The following is a 20,156-nucleotide window of genomic DNA, read 5'->3' on the forward strand; positions in this document are numbered from 1 at the left end:
GGAATAAATCAAAATGTTTCGAGAGTTCAATGAAAATGAAGACACAAGCTATCAAAATATTTGGGACACAGCTAAAACAGTCCTAAGAAGGAAGTTCATAGCTATACAAGTACACATTAGGAAACAAGAAAAGGCACAAACAGCCTGATTGCACATCTTAAAGACCTAGAAGAAGAAGAACAAAGGAATCCTAAAGCAACCAGAAGGACAGAAATCACTAAAGTTAGGGCAGAAATAAATAATATTGAGAATAGGAAAACCATACAAAAGATCAATGAAAGTAAATGTTGGTTCTTCGAAAGAGTAAACAAAATTGACAAACCTTTAGCCAGACTCACAAAACAAAAAGGGAGAAGACCCAAATAAATCAGATAGTAAATGAAAGAGGAGATATCACAACAGACACTGCAGAAATTCAACATATCATGCGAGGCTTCTATGAACAACTATATGCCACCAAGCTAGAGAACCTGGAAGAAATGAATGATTTCCTAGATACCTACCAACTTCCAAAACTAAGTAAAGAAGAAGTGGATAACATGAACAGGCCCATCACAGCTAATGAAATTGAAATAGTTATCAAAAATCTTCCCAAAAATAAAAGTCCTGGACCAGATGGTTTTACAAATGAATTCTACAAAACTTTCAAAGAAGAACTAATACCTCTACTTTTAAAAGTCTTCCAGAAGATTGAAGACACTGGAATACTCCCTGCCAGCTTCTATGAAGCTAACATCACTCTGATAACAAAAGCAGACAGGGACACAACCAAAAAAGAAAACTACAGACCAATATCTCTGATGAACATAGATGCGAAAATATTGAACAAAATTCTAGCCAACCGGATACAGCAGTATATCAAAAAGATTGTTCATCATGACCAAGTGGGGTTTATCCCAGGCATGCAAGGTTGGTTTAATATATGTAAATCAATCAATGTGATCCACCACATGAACAAAAGCAAGACCAAAAACCACATGGTCATATCAATAGATGCAGAGAAAGCCTTTGACAAAATACAACATCCCTTTATGATCAAAACACTACAAAAAATGGGAATAGATGGAAAATTCCTGAAGATAGTGGAGTCTATATATAGCAAACCTACAGCCAACATCATACTCAATGGTGAAAAACTGGAAGCATTTCCCCTCAGATCAGGTACTAGACAGGGCTGCCCACTATCACCATTACTAGTCAACATAGTGTTGGAAGTTCTTGCCATAGCAATCAGGCAGGAGCAAGGAATTAAAGGCATACAGATTGGAAGAGAAGAAGTCAAACTCTCCTTATTTGCGGATGACATGAGAGTATACATGGAAAAACCTAAGGAATCCAGCAAGAAGCTTTTGGAAATCATCAGGAAAAACAGTAAGGTGTCAGGCTATAAAATTAACATTCAAAAGTCAGTGGCATTCCTCTATGCAAACACTAAGTTAGAAGAAATTGAAATCCAGAAATCAGTTCCTTTTTCTATAGTAACAAAAACAATAAAATATCTAGGAGTAAACCTAACCAAAGAAGTGTAAGACTTGTATACTAAAAATTATGAGTCACTACTCAAAGAAATTGAAAAAGACACAAAGAAGTGGAAAGATATTCCATGTTCATGGGTTGGAAGAATTAACATCATCAAAATGAATATATTACCCAGAGCCATCTACAAATTTAATGCTATCCCCATCAAGATCCCAAGCACATTTTTTAGGAGAATAGAAAAAATGCTACAAATGTTTATCTGGAAACAGAAAAGACCTAGAATTTCCAAAACAATATTGAGAAAAAAGAACACCTGTATTATAGGGCCATTGTCATCAAAACTGCTTGGTACTGGAACATGAACAGACACACTGACCAGTGGAATAGAATTGAGAGCCCAGAAATGAGGGCCCACACGTATGGACATCTAATCTTTGACAAAGGGGCCCAGACTATTACATGGGGAAAGCAGAGTCTCTTCAACAAATGGTGTTGGAAACAATGGGTTGAAACATGCAGAAGAATGAAACTGAATCACTGTATTTCACCAAATACAAAAGTAAATTCCAAGCGCATAAAGGACTTGGATGTTAGACCAGAAACTATCAGATACTTAGAGGAAAATATTGGCAGAACTTTTTTCCGCATAAATTTTAAGGACATTTTCAATGAAACGAACCCAATTACAAGGAAGACTAAGGCAAGTATAAACCTATGGGACTACATCAAATTAAAAAGCTTCTTCACAGCAAAAGAAACCACTACCCAAATCAAGAGACCACTCACAGAATGGGAGAAGATCTTTACATGCCATACATCAGATAAGAGTTTAATAACCAACATATATAAAGAGCTTGCCAGACTCAACAACAAGACAACAAATAACCCCATCCAAAAATGGGGGGAGGACATGGACAGAATATTCACCACAGAAGAGATCCAAAAGGCCGAGAAACACATGAAAAAATGCTCCAAGTCTCTGATTGTCAGAGAAATGCAAATCAAGACAACAATGAGATATCACTTCACTTCTGTGAGAATGTCATACATCAGAAAAGGTAACAGCAGCAAATGCTGGAGAGGGTGTGGGGTCAAAGGAACCCTCCTGCACTGCTGGTGGGAATGTCAATTGGTCCAACCTCGGTGGAGAACAGTCTGGAGAACTCTCACAAGGCTAGAAATGGACCTACCCTATGACCCTGCAATTCCCCTCCTGGGGATATATCCTAAGGAACCCAACACATCCATCCAAAAAGATCTGTGTACACATATGTTCTTGGCAGCACAATTTGTAATAGCCAAAACCTGGAAGTAACCCAGGTGTCCAACAACAGATGAGTGGCTGAGCAAGTTGTAGTATATATACACAATGGAATACTACTCAACTGTAAAAAATGGTGACTTCACCATTTTCAGCCGATCTTGGATGGACCTTGAAAAAATCATGTTGAGTGAAATAAGTCAGAAAGAGAAGGATGAATATGGGATGATCTCACTCTCAGGCCGAAGTTGAAAAACAAGACTAGAAAAGAAAACACAAGTATAACCTGAACTGGAATTGGAGTATTACACCAAAGTAAAAGACTCTGGGGTGGGTGGGTGGGTGGGTGGGGAGAATACAGGTCCATGAAAGATGATGAATGACATAGTGGGGGTTGTATTTTTAAATGGGAATCTGGGGAATGTTATGCATGTACAAAATATTGTATTTATTGTTGAATGTAAAGCATTAATTCCCCAATAAAGAAATAAATTATTTAAAAATAAAAATAAAATAAAAAAAATAAATAAATAAATAAATAAAATACTACACCCAAAATGGAAGTTGGGCGGTAGCGCAGTGGGTTAAGCACACGTGGCACAAAGCGCAAGGACTGAATAAGGATCCCGGTTTAATCCCCTGGCTCCCCACCTGTAGGGGAGTCGCTTCACAGGCAGTGAAGCAGGTCTGCAGGTATCTATCTTTCTCTCCCCCTCTCTGTTTTCCCCTCCTGTCTCCATTTTTCTCTGTCCTATCCAATAACGACGACATCAACAACAACAACAATAACTACAACAATAAAAAAACAAGGGCAACAAAATAGAAAATTTAAAAAAATACTATACCCAAATTAAGAAATAAGGCAGGGAATCCTGAGGGTCATGGTGTAAGTTTGGGGGTTCCTAGCAGGTAGTGATAAAATAGTAGGTACAGAATGTCAAAAGATTCTGGGGGAGACTTCTTCAAGAAGGTAAAAGAAAATTAATATACATATTAACATATTTGCTTCATTCATAGTCCTGATAGTAGCTGGGGGAAGTTTCAAAATGAGAATATTTACACAGATGTGGCTACTAGCAATAGTTAGAATCTGTGATTACCCTCTGGCCTGAAGAGACAAGTGGAAGGAGTGGTTTCCTGAGTCCAAAAATAGTAGAGAATGGTTCTAACAGTATGACTCCAACCTAGAACAAACTGGTGGGGAAAAAGAAACAAGCAAATACCTGATCTTACTCTCTTCCTGCCCTTCAACTTCCTGCCAGTGCTTCCCACTCACTCTAGTTCTAGCCTAGTTGAAAATCTCTTTAAAGTTCATACAAATCAGTCTATCAGGAAAGAGAAATGTTCAGATTAGAACTTCAGGGGCAAATGGAAATAAATGGCAATAAATAAATGGAAATAAATAAATGGAAAACATTAGCCGGCTGAGTAAAGGTTGGAGGGATATTGTTGATAAATCTATAGGATGTTAACTAAAGAAAGAAAAGTAATCCTTGGGGTGAGAAGATTAGCATAGTTCAGGTGTCAATAGTATATTAAATGTAAGCACTGAGTATTACAGAAGTGTAAACTATAAACACTGAATATTAACATAAGCAAAATATTGATGTAAATGGGTGAGTAAATGTACATATGTGTGCGGTGAAGTGTGTTAAAGGGAATTAGGTTTACGTCTGACACAGTGGGAAGTCAATAAATAATGCATGAAATTTAAAAGCCAAGACGCAGTAACATAAGTAAGTAATTTAGAAAGCTAGTAATTAAAAAAAAAATTATTTTGGGGTGCAGAAGGTGGGAGTTCTGTCTTCGGTAATTGCTTCTCCACTGGACGTGGGCATTGACAGGTCAATCCATAACCCCCAGCCTGTTTCTATCTTTCCCTAGTGGGGCAGGGCTCTAAATCAGTGAGATTCCAGAATACATTGGTGAATTCATCTGCCAGAGAGGTTAGGATGAAATCATGACAGCATCTGCAACTTGGTGACTGAAAGGTGTCAAGGTAGAAAGCAGGATAAAATGATTAATGAACAGGAAACAAAAAGTAAGAGCAGATGAGAAGAGGAATCAGGGTGGACGGAAGCTAGGAAATCTATTTTAGCCATGTTCCTAGGGGCCCATGACAATTGTCATTTTTTTTGTTTGTTTCTTTTCCTTTTTTGCCTCCAGGGTTATTGCCGGAGTTCGGTGCCTACACCATGAACCCACTGCTCCTGGAGACCATTTTTTCCCCTTTTGTTGCCCCTGTTGTTTTATCATTGGTGTGGTTATTGCTGTTGTTGTTGTTGTTGTTGTTGTTGCTGTCATTGGATAGGACACAGAGAAATCGAGAGAGGAGGGGAGACAGAAAGAAGGAGAGAAAGATAAGACACCTGCAGACCTGCTTCACCGCCTGTGAAGTGACTCCCCTGCAGGTGGGGAACCAGGGCTTGAACCGGGATCCTTATGCTGGTCCTTGCACTTCATGCCACGGGCGCTTAACCTGCTGTGCTACCACCCAACTCCCTCTTTCCTTTTTTTTTTTTTTAAGCTTGAGTCTGATGGCTAGCATGGTATTAAACAAAAATATTGTCTGAGAAGATGGTGTCAGAGTAGACAAAAGGACTAAAGAATTGGATTAGGGCAGAGAGTAGCTCCCATTCTTGAAAAAAAAAATCTAGGATTAAAATTAACTGTTTACACCATCCACCTGACCCAGGGTCCATATATATTTATATATTTATATTTAGCACAGGAGCTTATATAACTTCTGAGTCCCTGTTGATCTGAGCTTGAAGTTTATGGCCACAGCTGGGAACATTACAGTCTGCACTTATTTCAGGACCAGTCTTTCTCGAGTGGCAGAGTAGGTGACCCAGCCTCCCTTCAGAGACTAGGGCAGTCCTTGCCATTGCTTCTTTATGGTGAAGGCAAGGTGCTGGAAAGGCCCATAAGAGGGCTATGATGATGTTCCTAGTGGAAGTGACCACTGCACATCCTTGATATTTTTTAAGTATTATAACTCATATCACCCAATTAACATTTAATATCCATAAAAGGAACAAGGGGAAATGAAAAAAGAAGAAGAAAAAGCCACAAAGTAGTTTATAGTGTATAAAAGTGTTTGTTTCAGACTATATCCAGTTGCTTTTTTAAAAAAAAAAAAACTTTATTGTATTGGACAGAAATTGAGATGGAAATGGTGAGAGGGAGAGACACTTGTGGCACCACACCACCACTCCTGAAGTTTTCGCCCTCCATTTGAAAACCAGGGGCTTGAAACTGGGTCCTTGCGCATGGTAACATATGCACTTAACCAGGTAGGCCACTGCTCAACCCAAACTATTTATTTTTCATTTATTATAAGTGAGAGTTTCATCTGAGGGAGAGAGAGAGATAGAGAGAGAGTGTGTGTCAGAGTCCAAGGCACTGTCCAGGATATGCAATGCTGGGGATCAAACCAGAAACATAAAACATGAGAGTCAACTGAGCTATTTCCCTACCCACCCAATTTTTCGTTTCTTGTTTTTGCCACAAGGGTTATTCTCAGGACTCAGTGCCTGCATGATGAATCCACCACTCCTGACAGTCATTTATTTCCATGTTTGTTTGTTTGTTTGTTTAATAGAGACAGAAAGCAATTGAGGGGGGAGTAGAAAGGGAGAGAATTAAAAAAAAGGAAGAGAGAAAGATATATATTCATGAAGCTTTCCCCTACAGGTAGGAAGTGGGGCCAGAACCCTGGTGTTTATACACAGTAATATGTACTCTACTGGGTAGCCCCCCAGTTGTACCTTTCTGATTCCCCCTCTTAGAAACCTCTCTCACCCTTATGTGCGGGTAGCAAATGCATGAACACATCCCTACCTCTGAGTCTTTTGGTCAGAGACTCTGTTCATAAAGCCTCTTGTGTAATTCATATCTGGTTTAGGATAACTGGACTTTGCTCACTTGAGTCTTTGGTACTGTTGTCCTCCAGCATAGCCTCAGGTAGATTCACCTGGCACTCCCCTTTAGAGAGTTTAAGAGAAGGAGGGAGTAAAGGTCACAAACAGAATTAACTCCAACTTAAAGACACCAAGATACATCATATTTACAATGAAAAGGAATAAGGATAAAGGAAGGATCCTGAAGGCTGCAAAAGAAAACCAAAGAGTCACCTACAGAGGAAAACCCGTAAGATTAGCAGCAGACTTTTCCACACAAACACTACAGGCCAGAAGGAAAAGGCAAGATATCTATCAAGTGCTCAATGATAAAGGCTCTCAACCAAGACTACTGTATCCCACTAGACTGTCATTCAGACTACATGGAGGCATAAAAACCTTCTCAGACAAGCAATAGTTGAAGGAATCAACTATCACCAAGCCTGCCATAAAAGAAGTTCAGGAAGTTCTCCTATAAACTATCAGATCACCATAAACATGCCATATATCACAACACTCTAAAAATCTGCAATAATGGCATTAAAATATCTTCAAACTATAGTATCAATAAATGTCAATGGCCTGAATTCACCTATTAAAAGGCACAGAGTAGGAAGATGGATCAGAAAACACAACCCAACCATATGTTGTCTGCGGAATCCCACCTAACTCAACAAGACAAACACAGACTCAAAGTGAAAGGATGACAAATCAGACAGGGATACAAAAAAAAAAAAAACTACAAACCAATATCTCTGGAAAACATAGATGCTAAAATATTGAACAAAATTCTAATAAACTGGATATAGAAGGATATTAAAAATATTATTCATCATGACCAAGTGGGGTTTATCCCAGGGATGTAAGGTTGGTTTAATATAAGTAAATCAATCAATGTGATCCATGACATCAATAAATGCAAGACCAAAAACCACATGGTTATATCAATAGATGCCGAGAAAACTTTTGATAAAATACAACATCCCTTTATGATCGAAACCCTACAAAAAATGGGAATAGGTGGAAAATTCACCAAAGCAAAGGATTCTGGGGAGGGAGGAGGAGTATAGGAAGAAAACTTGGAGGCCTATTATATAATAAAATTGTATGTGTATGTCAATGATTGTACTATAAAGTATTAATCCCCCTTAATAAAAAATTAAAAAGTAAAGGTCTTCCATTGAACCCAATATTACCCTGAGAAAGATTCTATTCTCTCGCCCCATTCTTAAAATTGAAGATTATCCAGAAACCATGACACATTCTTACTCCTTCATTAATAAAGCCCCTTTTTCAAATTACTATCACCCACAATTCTTGATTCCCAGCCTTTCACCAAGTATGTTAGGAGTAACAAATATGGGAGACTTGATAGATAAAAACAATCTTCTGATAAAGAAAGATGGCTGTCACTCCACCAGGCAACAGGACTTTTCATCCACAAGGATTTCAGGACTCCAATTTAGGGTAGAAACCAGAACAGACCTAAGCAAACAGTTACAAAATTAGAAGGACAGTATTAAAAAAAGAAAAGAAAAAGGACAATATAAATTAGAATAACTTGAAATCTAGAATTAGACTAGTAGAAACCTATCCAAGCCCATCAAATCTAATAATACCTAACATACCATTAAAAAACAAATATCACATACCTATGGACATCTAATCTTTGATAAGGGGGCCAAAGTATTAAATGGAACAAGGGGGCTCTCTTCAATAAATGGTGCTTGGAAAATTGGGTTGAAACATGCAGAAGAATGAAACTGAACCATCTTATCTCACCAGAAACAAAAATCAACTCCAAATGGGTCTAACATGGATGTTAGACCAGAAACTATTAAATACATAGAGGAAAACATTGGTGGAACACTTTCCCACCTAAACCTCGAGGATATCTTTGATGAAACAAACCCAGTTACAAGGAAGACTAAAGCAGAAACAAACCAATGGGACTACATCAAATTGAAAAGCTTCTGCACAGCCAAAGAAACTATCACACAAACAAAGAGACCCCTCACAGAATGGGAGATCTTCACATGCCATACATCAGACAAGAAACTAATCACCAAAATATACAAAGAGCTCAACAAACTTAGCCACAAAAAAAGGTAAATGACCCCATCCAAAAATGGGCAGAGGATATGAACAGAACATTCACTACAGAAGAGATCCAAAAGGCTAACAAACACATGAAAAATTGCTTCAGGTTGCTGATTGTCAGAGAAATGGCAATAAAGACAACATTGAGATACCATCTCACCCTTGTGAGAATGGCATACATCAAAAAGGACAGCAGCAGCAAATGCTGGAGAGGCTGTGGGGACAGAGGAATCCTGCACTGCTTGTGGGAATATAAACTGGTCCAGCCTTTGTGGAGAGCAGTCTGGAGAACTCTCACAAGGCTAGACATGGACCTTCCATATAACCAAGTAATCCCTCTCCTAGGGATATATCCCAAGGACTCCATAATACCCAACCAAAAAGAAATGTGTACACCTATGTTCATAGAAGAACAATTTGTAATAGCTAAAACCTGGAAGCAAACCAGGTGCCCAACAACAGATGAGTGGCTGAGAAAGCTGTGGTATATATACACAATGGAATATTATGCAGTTATTAAGAATGAACCCACCTTCTCTAACCCATCTTGGATGGTGCTAGAAGGAATTATGTTAAGTGAGCTAAGTCAGAAAGATAAAGATAAATATGGGATGATCCCACTAATAAACAGAAGTTGAGAAAGAATAACATAAAGGGAAACTCAGAGCAGGATTTGACTGAATTTGGAGTAAGGCACCAAATTAAAAACCCTGGGTTGACGGTGAGGGGGGATATTCAGCTTCACAGGGCAGTGGGGGAGGGAGAGGAGGGGGTTGGATGGGACACAGTCTTTTGGTGGTGGGAATGGTGTTTATGTACATTCCTATCAATTTGTAGTCATATAAATCACTAATTAATATGAGAGGGGAAAATTGATTGAATGTCTCAAACCTTTTATATCACAGACTGAGTCTTTTTAATACATAGGCTGAGTCTTTGATATGTTGACACTCTTAAAAGCTTAGATTAAAAAAAAAAAGAAAAAGAAAAACTTAGACCAGGGAGAACAGAAGCAACCAGTGGCACAGCTATATACAAATAATGTCAAAGGACATAAATTATGGTGATGCTGTGTTTGTTACAGGAAATCCTAACAAAGGGATAGTTCAAAGTTAACCCAATTGCCAAATAATGTGATTATAGCAATAACTGTCTATTGTCTTCTTAAACCCTAAGACAGCAGGAACCTCCCACTTCCTCTATAGAGCCTATATTTCACCCAGTCCTGGAAATTCTAGGGTGGGGCTCACTTTCCTGCATGCTTCTCTCAATTCATACCAAATGATATTGCATTCTCGGATCCTAACCTAATCAACACAAGAACCACCTCAGCATGCTTCACTTCAGACTGTGTCCAGAGACGTCAGGCATGGAATGTCAACCCTTCACCTTCATTACTCAGGTGAGGGTAACCTTTCCTTTCATAGTATTCTCAAATTCCATTCCAGGAGATTCACTTCCTAACAAAATCCCAAAACCTAGATATAGATGAGGTACTGTAAGAAAGAGCATATGTTCACATGTATCCATAAATTAGGGCAAAAAATATACCTGAAAGCTTCTTCTTCTTCTAGTGTTTGCCCTTCTTCCTTAGCCAGTCAACAGCATCAGGTTGAGCCTGATGTAAAGTTCCGAGACCTCCTTTGAATCTGGAGAGGTGGCAGTCGTTGACTATGTGGGTCATAGTCTGTCTGTAGCCGCAGGGGCAGTTCGGGTCATCTCTGGCTCCCCAGCGATGGAACATAGCGGCGTACCGGCCATGGCCTGTTTGATAGCGATTGAGGAGGGCCCAATCATAACGTGCTAGGTCAAAGCCGGGTTGACGCTTGCAGGGGTCTGTGATGAGGTGTTTGTTCTTTACCTCAGCTGACTGCCAACTCTGTTTCCAAGAGTCTGGAACAGAGAAGTTCAGTGTAGGCGTAGGGGACCAGATTGGGTGACGAGACGTAAAGCGTTGGACAGGGTGGGTGAAGATATCCGCGTATATTGGCAGGTCCGGTCGAGCGTAGACGTGGGAAATGAACTTAGATGATGCCACATCCCGACGAATATCTGGCGGGGCGATGTTGCTAAGAACTGGCAGCCATAGAACCGGGGTGGAATGGATGGTTCCAGAAATTATCCTCATGGAGGAGTGTAATTTGGAATCGACCAAGTGGACATGGGGGCTACGGAACCATACTGGGGCACAGTATTCTGCAGTGGAATAGCATAATGCCAGAGATGATGATCGTAGTGTGGAAGCGCTCGCACCCCATGAGGAGCTGGCCAGACTTGCAATGATGTTATTCCTCGTGCCCACCTTTGCTGCAGTTTTTATGAGATGTTCGTGGAATGACAGAGTGCGATCGAGAGTAACGCCAAGATAGACTGGCTGGGCTTCATGCCGGATTCTCGTATCACCAAGCTGCACATTAAGCTCACGCGAGGCCGAGGCATGGTGTAGATGGAAAACATTGCCTCCCTGGATGCAGCATGCCAAGCCCGCTGGCAACAACTCACGGAAAGTCTAAACTTCACCCACTCAAGTAGGAAGGCCTGGAAGCTTCTTCACAGACTGGGTGGCGGTAGCCAACCCCCTCCTGTCTCCCATCCTCCCGTATCTCCAAACTCAGTGGCCAGTTACCTAACTCAAGTTGGACGTGCTAAGATCGACCCAGTCTGGAAATGAGAAATTTCCCATGAGTGGTCATCCCACTTCCGGTTATCTTGTCCATCTCCAAAACTCTCTCCCTTTACACTGTCTGAACTGGAAGACGCTTTGAAAAGGGTTAAACCAGGAACAGCTGATGGCTATGATAACATCACCCCAGAACTCATTCTTAACCTGGGTCCCGCGGCAAAGAAGTGGCTTGCTTCATTCCTGTCCCACATCTTGGAATCTGAGTCTACGCCCAAAGTTTGGCGTCGTGCGAAGATTATAGCGGTTTTGAAACCAAAGAAAGACCCAACACTGGCCGCCAGCTATAGACCAATTTCTCTCCTCTCCGTGTGTTACAAACTCCTTGAGAGGCTGCTTCTGTCACGTATTTCTCATCTTACAGAGAAATTCCTATCACCCGCCCAAGCTGGTTTCCGCCCAGGAAGATCTACCTGCGAACAAGCCCTGGCCCTCTCAACTTACATTGAAAATGGATTCCAGAAGAATTTAAAGACGGGTGCTGTCTTTGTTGATCTCACAGCAGCCTATGACACAATCTGGCACCGTAGTCTCCTAGTCAAAATCTCAAGATGCCTGCCTCCATGGGTGGCCAACACTATATAGTTTCTTCTCCAAAACAGAAGATTCCCGGTGCATCTGGGTGACAAGTCTAGCAGATGGAGACTTGTCTCAAGTGGCCTCCCCCAGGGCTCTGTTCTGGCTCCTACACTATTTAATATTTACATCAATGACCTCCCAGAAACTTCTTCAAGGAAGTTCATCTACGCCAATGACATCTGCTGTGCAACTCAGGCATCCAAGTTCGACATCCTCGAGGAAACACTCACAAAAGACATGTCTCTGATATCTGATTACTGTAAAAAATGGTGACTAATCCCTAGCACTGCAAAAACGGTATCATCTTGCTCAACAAATTGTTTGGCTTCGTATGTTAACTCTCTTTTCAGTCACCAGGTTCCAGATCCCACCAGGATGCTGGCCAGGCTTCCCTGGATTGAAGACCCCACCAATGTGTCCTGGAGCTCAGCTTCCCCAGAGACACACCTTACTAGGGAAAGATAGAGGCAGACTGGGAGTATGGACCGACCAGTCAACGCCCATGTTCAGCAGGGAAGCAATTACAGAAGCCAGACCTTCTACCTTCTGCAACCCTCAATGACCCTGGGTCCATGCTCCCAGAGGGCTAGAGAATGGGAAAGCTATCATGGGAGGGGGTGGGTTATGGAGATTGGGTGGTGGGAGTTGTGTGGAGTTGTACCCCTCCTACCTTATGTTTTTGTTCATTAATCCTTTCTTAAATAAAAAATTAAAAAAAAAAAAAAACGGTATCATCTGTTTTCCATCTACCTGAAAGCAAAAATACACAATAGCTTGTAGTGAGTCAGTATAAAGGTCATAATGAAATAGTGTCTACTTAGACTTAGATACCCTCCTCACCTACTTCTCTCACTCACTCCAAAGCTAACCTCATCAAAGCAAGGACTGCAAAAGCTGAATAAAGGCAAGAGACTGGCATACTTTAACGATGACTTTTTAGTCACTATCAGGCCACCCCATCAGCTGGGGCCCTAATCAGGGAGTACTGAGATTCCCAAACAGACATGATGGGCCTAGACCTTGAATAAATCCCTCTCTCCATTGTTACCAGTCATTCCTAGTAGGAACAACAAAATAGACCCCTTTGTGGGCCCCCATAGGACCTTGCCCTCAACTTGGATCAACAATGGTAGAGAATGTTCCATCCTCTGAAGGGAGGCTGGACAACATACTCTATGCTACACCTGAAGAAGATGGGTCCTGATACTGGGACAGCTTGGAACGTTCCTACTTATGACCACAGAATGTGAGCTCAGATCTACAGGGATGCAGAGGTCACATAGGCTCCTAAGCTGAATATGGGGCCCAGATCACATCAAATCGATGGGGTTTACAGTCAACAATATTTATACACCTTTCCCATATTGGGGAGCTATTCTCATCCCTGATTCAGCTTTCTGGCCCTTCTGCCAGCCATGACACCAACTCCCCAGACAATCATTAGGATCCACCTGCATCTCTGATTTCAAGCTCAGGCAAAAAAAGAAAGAAAACACACACACACACACACACACACACACAAATATAGCCACAGGCCCTTTAGAATATAAATAAAGTATGCCTACTAGCTATCTACAAAATGGAGGGCCCCCTAACTCTTCATCTGCACTATTCTAGCCTTTAGGTCCATGATTGGTCAACAATTTGTTTGGCTTTGTATGTTAGCTCTCTTTTCAACCACCAGGTTCCAGATGATACCATGATGCCCACCAGACTTCCCTGGACAGACAACCCCACCAGTGTGTCCTGGAGCTCCACTTCCCCAGAGCCCTTCCCCACTATGGAAAGAGAAAGACAGGCTGGGAGTATGGACCAGTCTGTCAATGCCCATGTTCAGCGGAGAAGCAATTACAGAAGCCAGACCTTCCACCTTCTGCATCCCACAATGATCTTGGGTTCATACTCCCAGAGGGTTAAAGAATAGGAAAGCTATCGGTGAGGGGAGGTCTGGTGGTGGGAATTGTGTGAAGTTGTATCCCTCTTATCCTATGGTTTAGTCAATGTTTCCTTTTTATAAATAAAAAATTAAATAAAAAAACAAATATGAGGGCAGGGTAGATGGCATAATTGTTTTGCAAAGAGACTCTAATGCCTGAGGCTCTGAAGTCCCAGGTTCAATCCCCTGCACCACCATAAACCAGGGCTGAGCAGTGCTCTGGGAAAAATAAATAAATATGTCACTGTCCAGTAACCAGAAAAATATGTGACCAAAAAAGTCACTCCAGAACTCTGGAACCAAGATATATCTAGTATGATTATTAAAATTCTTCATATCCTGGTCAACAATTTGTTTGGGTTTGTATGTTTTTTATATAAACATACAAACTTTATTTAATATATGCAACTTTATTTTTATATATGCAACATACAAACTTTATTTAACAAAACATAACAGGTAAAGTCAAACAGGTACTAAATATTAAGAGAGAAAAACAAACTAGAAGAAATTTTGTCTTAAACATCTTGCAGGAACTACTTGCAGTTGCATTTAACTGAGCTCTGTTGCTTTTAAGAATATAGCTCATGTGCAGGTATGGATGAACAATTTGTAGTTTTTTCAAATATTCACTGAATATTACCTTATATACACATTACCTTATATTCACTGAATATTACCTTCTATACACATATACATTAAATTTGAAAAAGATTTAACTGATGGTCTACTATACTTTATTTTTGTTGATCTTTTGGAAGAGGTTGTCTGAAGAGAAGAATATGTGGTTCTGGTTCATGAATCATATAATGAACCCAGCCTAGACTCTGCTGGACACTGTCTCCTCCACTCCTATTCAGACATCAGATGAGTTTTGGGTACTTTTTTGGAAAGTTCTCTGGGTAACATGTTGATAGTGGTAGTGCTCATCGAAGTACTTATCCGAGTAGTAGTTCTGCTTGTGGGCCATTCTACGAAGGAGTGGAAGAAGAGAAGGAGCTAAGGGATACATACACACCCCGTCACAACAGAGCAACCAACTCAACTCTGGCTTTGTATGTTAACTCTCTTTTTAGTCACCAGGTTCCAGATGCTAGCATGATGTCGACCAGACTTCCCTGGACAGACAACCCCACCAATGTGTCCTGGAGCTCCGATTCCCCAGAACCCTTCCCCACTAGAGAAATTGAGAGACAGGTTGGGATTATGGATTCAACACTGCCTATGTTCAGTGGGGAAGCAATTACAGAAGCCAGACCTTCCACCTTCTGCATCCCACAATGACCTTGGATCCATACTTCCAGAGGGTTAAATAGGAAAGCTATCAGGGGAGGAGATGAGATACGGAGTTCTGGTGGTGGGAATTGTGTGGAGTTGTACCCTTCTTATCCTCTGGTTTAGTCAATGTTTCCTTTTTATAAATAAAAAATAAAAAATAAAAAATAAAATTACATGACTACAAAAAAAAAAAAAGAAAGAAAGAAAGTTGTCGGCCTGTTGGTCCTCTGTGTCCGGAAGCAAAGAGTGAGCCACCACAGATGACCTACTATGAGAAAACGGACTGAACCAATTCCAGCCTCTGGCTTTGGGAAACAGGATTATGGTTGGTGTTTTAATTCAAACACAAGGGTGCAGCCCTCTCAACATGTGCCACGAGTTGGAAAGAATGGGTTCAATCTCTGTGAAGGGCTCTGCCTTTATAAAGCTGGAGGCCTATAGAGGAACTGGTCTGACACCAGGACAGCAAGACATGAATCCCATTCCACTGGCTCTAGAGCCAGGTCTGCCACCTCTCTGGGGGCATGGACATCAGGCATCATTATCAGAGCTGATTCTGACCCAGGAAACTCACAGGACTTCTCCCCCATTTCACACACACACACACACACACACACACACACACACGCATAAAAATATTGACTTTTTTTACCAGATAGTATTTATCCATTTTCCTCATTATTATCTTTGTGATAACCATTTGTACATCTTGCTTAGAAGAAAAGGTTCCTTTTAAAGGAAAGAGAAGAAAGAAAGAATGAAAGGTAAATCGGGTATAAACTAGTTCTTTCAATTACTTTGACATTCAGATTCTTAATGCACAAAAAAAAAAAATCAGGGATGTCTAGAATTTAAATAATAGTACCATATTTAAAAAAAAAGGTAATGTACATGAGATACCTTTACTTCCTAGAAAAACTGAAATAACCCTTTTTAGTGAATCTAATATATTGTATTTTTAATGACTAGTAATATTACTTATTTCTAAATGTATACAGATTGTTCGTGTAGTACACACACAAGTGTGTTATATAGAGGGATATAAGTATATCTGTAAGTTTTTGTACATCTGTTTTCATTCATTTATATTATTACTATCTTAATATCTATTGCGAGAGACTGAAAGTCTAAGGGAAGGAAGAAGAGAGTGGCAAGAAAAAGGAGAGAAAATCCTGGAAGACTGATTTAAAAGGAAGACTCAAACTGTTTACAGTGATGCTGAATCTGTGTTGATGGATAGATCAGGGATGTTTTTAGTATCACGCCCTATAGACTGTCTACCTTCAACCATTCACATCAGATGTCCTAGAGTTTAGGATTGCTATCTAAGCCAGTACCTGAAAGACTGTTTCTAGTAAGCTATCTGACTATTTTTCACACATAAAAACCAGAGCCAGAGGGAAGCCAATGCTCCTGGATATTTACTGTCTTCACCTTTTATAGGTTCCTTGGGCATGATAACATGTGCTCTCATCAGGGTGAGCCACCACCAGCACCCCTGTGGAGTTTCTCTGTAATTGGCTGTCTGGAGCTGACCACCCCCTGGGGCTCAATCTTGAAACTTAAGGCCAAAAGTGCTGCCTCCTGCTGGATCCTTTCCCTCTTTCTCATCTGCATAAGCTCCTTTGCAGACAGAACTATGTAAAGAAAAATGCATGTTTCATTCTTGGCCCAAAATGTATGAGGCAAAGTTATTACTCAGTGACTATATTAATGACATATTAAGATGTAAAAGATCACTTATTGATGTTTCTCTAGGGCGTTAGGTAAAAAGCTGTCCATTTACTAGCTTCATTTTGGGGCTGGGTGGTGGTGCACCCAGATAAGCACACACAATACATGGTCAAGGGCCTAGCTTCCAGTTCCTGCTCATCCTTGCAGCAAGGAGGCTTCACAAGTGGTGAAGCAGGTCTGCAGGTCTGTCTCTCTCTCTCCCCTCCTCCCTTCTCTTCTGAATTTCTTTCTGTCCTATCCAATAAAATAGGGAAGAAGAAGAGGAAAAGAAAAGGTAAAAAATGGCAACCAGGAGCACTGGATTACTAGTGCCTACACTGAGCCCCAGCGGTTATAACCTGGACACAAAAAAGGGATCGCAAATGTCCTAAGGAAAGTCAAACTATTTATTGTGATAGTTAACTCTGGAGACATAAAAAGCAGTGTGTAAATTTAGATCCAGATGCATCTCTAAAGTATGGAATAATTCCAAAGTTCTGAAAAACATAAATCATAGAAATAATCATTTTACAAAATATTGCTGAATGCCTCCAGCTGACACTTAATATCAATCTACATGTACTTTGAATTTCTGATTCTTAGTCAACACTATGCACTATTATAAGTTGATCATTCACAATTAAAATATGTGAATGGATCTTTTAGAATAATCTAGTTTCTAAGTACTTGAAGAAAACTGAGTGATTTTTGTTCATTTTGCTGCCCTGTGTAGGGGATGAGTTCCCTCAGGTGGCTGAATCACAAAACTGCAGCTAAAGCAAATCTGCCTGAACCTTTTAGAGGTGAAGTTCCACTGAGTCTCTAACAGACAAAGGAACTGAATGAAATCATGGCCACCTGACTGTGCTTTACCCGTGTGCCAGCAGCATAAGGGAAATCTAGTATATGTGATCCATTGCCTCCTTAATCTTTTAGTCATTCCTTATGGCAAAGACAAACACCTGTCTCATTTTTCCTGGATTGAGAAAAAGCATTGTTCAAGCATCACATCATTAGTAAGAACGTCACATTTTCTTTCAAACAGTTTATAAGATATTAAGGAAAGGTAAGAAAGAAAGAGAAGTCTGAGGAACCACTCAGCCTGGTCAAGCACTCAGATGATGCAACAGGACAGTAAGAACAAGCTTCTTCCCATGTTTCTCCCACACAAGCAGACACATACACAAACACACCTGTCTGGTGCTCAACACCCTGATTTTTCTGACCAGTGATTCTCTCACTGATGTTAATCTGTATGTTTCTTGTCTGTGATCAGATGGAGTGCATCTTACCAGAGCTGTTTAAGACAAGAAGTGGTGGAGGGGCGGGGGTGCACCTGGCTCAGAGCACTAGTTACAAGCTGCTGGGTTCAAGTCACTGGTCCCCTTGAAGAGGAAGAGCTTCACAGGCAGTTGAAGCAGTGCTGCAAGTGTCTCTCCTCTCTCCCTCCATCTCCTTCAATCTACTTTTTCTGTCACTATCCAGTGAACTATAAATAAAATAGCAAAAAAAAAAAAAAAGAAAGTGAAAGATTTTCATGTGTGAGGACCTGGGGTCCATTCTAGGTTCAATCCCCTTGCCAAAGGCCAGAGCTGAGCAGTGCTCTGATCTCTTTCATTAAGATAAATAAATTAGTAAAAGAGAAAAATCATACCAACAAGCTAAGGCAACTATTCTAGGCTACATCAAGTCCTCTAATGATTCCTTGAATGTGTCTTTTACACTAGAGTTGAAGAACATCAAAGAATGTCCACAACTCATTTGCCAAAACACAGAGAGAGAGAGAGGGACACACTTATGCTCCTGGAAATAGTGTGTCTCTGACAGCATCCATGTGAATATCCTACTGTGATATTTACTCTGTTTAGAATTATATAATTAGATGACTACTTCGTGAAATAGGGGCAAGGCTTGTGGTATCTCTATTATTTCCAATAAAAGCCTGGAAGTCTATAATCATCTCAAAAGAAAAGGATTAAAAAACTCAAAGCTGGGAGTCGGGTGGTAGCGCAGCACTTTAAACACACATGGCGCAAAGCGCAAGGACCAGCATAAGGATTCCAGTTTGAGACCCTGGCTCCCCACCTGCAGGGGAGTTGCTTCACAAGCAATGAAGCAGGTCTGCAGGTGTCTCTCTTTCTCTCCCCCTCTCTGTCTTCCCCTCCTCTCTCAATTTCTCTCTGTCCTATCCAACAATGATGACATCAATAACAACTATAACAATAAAACAAGGGCAAAAAAGGGAATAAATAAATATAAAAAAATTTTTAAACCCTCAAAGCTGCAGGTGCAACTGTCTTCAGAGAGTCATTCTATCAGCTGTCAGTTATGAAGCTGACCTTTGACTGCTAACATCACACAGCCCAAGGGCCTTGGCTACAGCAGAATCTTCAGTCTTGGAGACTGAGCTGACAGTGTACACAGTGCTGTGTCCAGCTCTCTCTTTAGTGTCAAGGAGTGAAGAGTAGAGGATGTCTGCATCTACCAGAAAGTCTTTGAGGCTTTCAGGGTGTCTGAGCTGGCTCCCCTGCTTACGGTAGAGTCTGTTCACATGCCCTGTGTGACCAGCAGAGGAGGAGGAGGGTGGTCCAGGAGGTGCTCTGTTTGATTCCCACTGACAGAATCCTCAGCTTCAGCCCTGATCTCATGAACAATTACTTGTACTCATGAGATTCCCTTCCACTGATGCCAGAGAGCAGGCTTGACCTGTTAGGATCAGAGTCCTGTGGGCTTACTCAGGGCACAGCCAAGGAATGGCTTAGTGCTTCCTTGAGTTGAGAAACATTTGAATGTTTATTATCTGATGATCATGGGATTCCTGCCCCCCTCAACCCCAATGTGATGACTTAAAGAAGATTAGGGTCAGTTTTCCAGAATCCTGTTATGTTATCTAAGTGTGTATGTTAACCTGAGACCACAATGGAATAACTTCTTGACACTCTTGGATGACATGCAATCTGACCCCTATAGGTCACACACAGATCTGTTTAAAATTATTTTTATGACAGAGGAAGAGAGAGAGAATTTTAAAAAGAGTAAAAAGAAGGAAAGAGGAACGAAAAGGGGGAGAGGAATGGGTAGGGAGAGAAGCAGAGTTACAGAGGCAAAATCTGCAGATGATACTTGGAGTTGATGATGTTCTGACAACACGCTAGACACTGTGCTGCCTTTAGGCCTTGGCCCTGAGTTGGTTCTTTGAAACATTTCTCATCCTCTCTCCTTTGACCT

At 40.8% G+C, this 20,156-nt stretch overlaps 1 pseudogene; it reads right to left on the minus strand.

Moving 5' to 3' along the window:
• Window positions 1–14,651: 14,651 nt before the first annotated feature.
• LOC107523155 (cyclin-dependent kinases regulatory subunit 2-like) lies at window positions 14,652–14,907 on the minus strand (annotated as a pseudogene).
• Window positions 14,908–20,156: the final 5,249 nt, after the last annotated feature.

This window comes from Erinaceus europaeus, chromosome 7, assembly GCF_950295315.1.
Source record: "Erinaceus europaeus chromosome 7, mEriEur2.1, whole genome shotgun sequence".
Classification (NCBI taxonomy): Eukaryota; Metazoa; Chordata; class Mammalia; order Eulipotyphla; family Erinaceidae; genus Erinaceus; species Erinaceus europaeus.